The sequence below is a fragment of the Mus caroli genome, chromosome 5, assembly GCF_900094665.2.
Source record: "Mus caroli chromosome 5, CAROLI_EIJ_v1.1, whole genome shotgun sequence".
In the NCBI taxonomy this organism is placed as follows: domain Eukaryota; kingdom Metazoa; phylum Chordata; class Mammalia; order Rodentia; family Muridae; genus Mus; species Mus caroli.
The window spans coordinates 108,765,634-108,770,244 of NC_034574.1; positions in this window are offsets into that span (position 1 = coordinate 108,765,634).

Sequence of the window (4,611 nt, forward strand, 5' to 3'; positions counted from 1 at the left end):
TGTAGACCAGGCTGGCCTCGAACTCAGAAATCCGCCTGCCTCTGCCTCCCGAGTGCTGGGATTAAAGGCGTGCGCCACCACGCCCGGCTGGTGGTGCCTTTTCTAAGGTGCTACCAATCTCATATCTTTCTTCCTAGTGCTACCACTGTCTCGCATTGTCTATTTTCCTTTGCACAGAGGATGGAACTGTCCTTGGTTCCTTAGCACTTGGGTTTATGTCATAGTAGAGTCCCTCGGATATTCAGGCTATGACTCCAAGTCACTGGGAAACTTCATTTTGATTGGACTCACTGTATTAGTTCCTGTTCTTTTTCCTACCAAGGAGTTGGGAGTCACATCAGTGAGACATGAGCAAAGTGTGCCCACTGTATCTGGGGATGGAGACAAGTCACATCTCAAGGTTTTTGTTTGTTTGTTTTTGGTTTTTGAGACAGGGTTTCTCTGTATAGCCCTGGCTGTTCTGGAACTCACTGTGTAGATCAGGCTGGCCTCAAACTCAGAAATACGCCTGCCTCTGCCTCCTGAGTGCTGGGATTAAAGGCGTGCACCACCATGCCCTGCTCAACATCTCAAGGGTTTAATGTCACCACCTGATAACCAGGACAGTGAACGTGTTCTTAGATGCCAAAGCCAAGGAAAAGTCGTCTACTCAATAGGCCTGACATGTGTCACTGACAGTTCTTTGGGTATAAGTGGTAAATACCAGCTTGGCCATTCCGGTAAAAATATACACCTATGTACATTTGTGTGCACATCTGGGGTGCTGGCACGGTGTCACATTGGAGTGCCCAGAGGGGTCACATGCTCATTATGATAATGGTCCTCTGTGAACTCCATTTTATTCAACTGACCCCTCCATAATAGGATGTCTCTTCCTTCCTTCCTTCCTTCCTTCCTTCCTTCCTTCCTTCCTTCCTTCCTTCCTTTCTCCCCCCCTCCTTTTGTTTTTTTAATGTCTGCATGTGGGGGAAGGGTTCACAATTACCTATAATTCCAACTCCAGGGCATCTGATATCTCTGACCTCGAAGGCACCTGCACTCACACACATAAGCGCATAAACACACCCTCCTACACAGAGGAAGACTAAAATAAGTTTTAAAAATACAAATGAGACTAGGCGTGGTGACATGTGTCTTGAGTTTCAGAACTTGGGAGGGAGAGGCAGGAGGATCTCTGTGAGTTTGAGAACAGCCTGGTCTTCGTAGAGAGCTCCTGTCTCCCCTGCCCCCCAAAATATGAAATATGTGTGTCTACACAGGTGTACGTATGTGCCTATCAGTGGGACGCACACTCTGCGTCGTCCTCGGGAATGCTGTTCGCCTCTGAGGCAAGGTCTTTTGTGGGCTTGGAGCTCATCAACTCAGCTAGACTGGCTTTCCAGTGAGCCCCAAGTCCTCTGGGCCCCATCTTCCTCAGGGTTGGATTAAAAGACACACTTCTACATTCTATGTGGGCTCTGGGGTTCAAACTCAAGACCCCATGCATGCAAGAAGGTGCTTGGCCACTGTCCTGTCCCCTGGGCCCTCACTGGCCACATCTCTGCTCCTCTGTCTCAGAGCAGGAGTCTGCCTCCTCGAGCCCCTTTGACTGGATTGGCCTTAGGATGGCCTTTGACTAACTGTGTGTTAAGTTTGGTCCCCTGAGCTCCAGAGCCAGAACTTACACAATCTATTAGCTTCTGCGACCAAACTCCTAGTGCCCAGAGACCACCCCAGCAAAGCGCTAGGATGCTGGAGCTGGGGGGAGTCACGAGGCTCTTCCCAGGTACCTGTCTGCACCTGTAACCACACAGGTTCTTCCTCGAGCCGTGCCAATGTCCCTGGTTCAGTGCAGCCCCCTAAGTGAACCCAGGTAAACTCAACAGATCTACACTGATGTGTCCAACCCGCAGAATCCTGTACAACCACACACCACTGTGTGAAGCCTCCAAGTTCTAGATAGCTTGCTCGATGGATATAGATAGTAGTTGCAATCTTTGCCTGTCTGCGTCCTGGGCCTGGTAAGGTGGTACGTGCCAGGAGGGGCCTCCTGAAACCTCCTTGGACTTCCACAGTGTGAAGACTACATAATGGGATTTTCAGTCTGCCAGTGGCCCAGAGCAAGAGGCTAATCTTCAATACCTAAAGCAAGGTATTGTTCCGAGGAGAGAAAGAGATACCTGTCTGGAAGTTCAAAACAACAGCCATTTTTTTTTCTCCCGCTTGGGTTTTGTGCTTCTTGTGTGCAGAGCTGTATAAATACTCTGGGTGCCTATCGCATGTTGTGTTAAACAATTCTGAAATAGATACCACCAGGACGGGATGATCTGAATTAAGCAGCCAGAGACTGCAGCCTGTGCCATCTGTAACCCTCTCCTTTCTCTCTTGGCCCAGTTAAAGAAAAAGTGCACACGTGCGTGCGTGCGTGTGCACGCGCGCACACACACACACACACACACCGATCCACAAGAGAACGAACACATTAAATAAAGCAACATGTAGGATGTCAATGCAGAACACTCCCCCCGCCCCCAGCATACTGACTCTCCAGTACTTGTGGAGGACAGGACAGCCCCATGCATTCAATGACTAAATCCGCTGGGTTGGGAGCAGGGATGCCATGGTTTCCATAGACTGAGTGGAACATCGCTGCTCAGGGATTCTCATGCAGGGGCACTGTGCTCCTAGGAGACATTTGGAAACATCTGGAAACATTTGGTTGACACAGTGGATGTTAGGGAATAGCCAGTATCTATCAGGTTGAGGCTAAGGATACTTCTTGGCATATCATGGTACCCCATGGGGTTATCCCTTCATAACAATGAATTATCTGGCATTGGGATCAGGGGTGTTGACAGGTAGTGGGGGACCTGCCTAGTGGATATAAGACCCTGGATTCAAATCCCTAGCAGACAGAAGGAGGAGGGGGCAATGAATTATTTTATTTTACTATTTTTGTGTATGTGGTACATGTGTGGGCATGCACGTGTGTGCAGGAACATAGGGCCACGTGTATGTGTGTGCAGATGCCAGAGGAGGACACTGGCATCCCTCTCTATTGCTCTTCAGCTTATCCTCTTGATGCTGGGTCTCTCACTGAACCTGATGTTCAGCACATTGGCTCCCAGGGCTGGCTAACCAGCAAGCTCCCAGGATCCACCTGTCTCTCCTCTTTCCCAGCGCTGTTTTTATGTGTGTTCTAGAGATCCAGACTCAGGTCCTTATGCCTGTGCAGTGGGTACTGTTACACACTGAGCCACCCCCCAGGTCATAAAAGGGACCAAAGCCCTGACTTAGAAGAACTAAAACTGCTTCATAGAAGAAGGCCAGGTCTTTGGTCCTGAGAACTGTTACTCTGTATAGCAGGATGGATAACAACACTCCATCCTGATCTCCCAGCTACTCGTCCACAGAGACATGGAAATGCCCGTGCACAAAGCCTGTGTGTAGTCTTCACAGACATAGTGTTCCTGTGGTTCAAAATATGCAACCAAAGACTGGAGAGATGGCTCAGACGTCAAGGGTGCTTGCTGCGCTTCCAGAGGACCCAGGGTTTGATTCCCGGCACCCACACTGGGTGACTCCCAAGTGTCTGTAACTCTAGCTCTAGAATCTCCGAAGCCCCTTCTGGCCTCCGCAAGCTCCCACACACACGTCATTCCCTCACCAAGACACAAATGTTTAAAATACTGAATCAACTTCAAGTCTGGCGACTTGCCAATGGCTAAATAGAGAATGGCTTATCTGCACTAAAGCCGGAGACAAGAAGGAATTAAGTGCCAACCCTCGAACTGATAGCAGTCTATTGCAAATTCATGATTCTCTGTGAAAGAGTCAGACTCACCACACCACATATTGTTTGAGTCCTGGAAATGAGAAAATTCAAGAAACAGGGTGGAATGCAGGAGTTGTCTGGGGTTGAGGGCGGGAGTTGGTGTCCACTCTAAACGGCCATAAGAGATCTTCTTTGGGTTATGAAAACACACCCAAACTGGTTCAGCGTGGTGGTAGTGGAACTTAGTGAATGCTCTCAAAAATACTGAACTCGGGGCCGGAGAGATGGCTCAGTGGGTGAGAACGTGGCGTTCTCTTGCAGGGGATCCCGAGTTCAGTTCCCAGCTTCTGTGTCAGGAGCTCACAGCCACCTGTCACGCCAGTTCTAGGGCACCTGAAGCCTTCTGGAGTCTGTAGACTGGAGTCTGTGCTCACACCACACTCACACTCGAGCACATGTGATTAAAAAAGTAAAAAAAAGATCTTGAATACATCCAAATCTGGGAGCTTGGGGAGATGGCTCAGCAGTTAAAAGCGCTGGCTGCTCTTCCAGATGGTCCTGTGTTCAATTCCCAGCAACCACATGGTGGCTCACAGTCATCTGTAATGGGATCCGACACTCTCTTCTGGTGTGTCTGAAGACAGATAGAGTGTACTCATATACATAAATAAATAAATTAAATCTTTTTTTAAAATCAAATTCTACACTTAGAGTAAGCGAATTTTATGTTCTATAAATCACACGTCAATAAAACCTTGCAGTTTAAAGTGCATCTGTAGGCCGGGCGGTGGTGGTGCACACCTTTAGTCCCAGCACTTGGGAGGCAGAGACAGGCAGATTTCTGAGTTCGAGGCCAG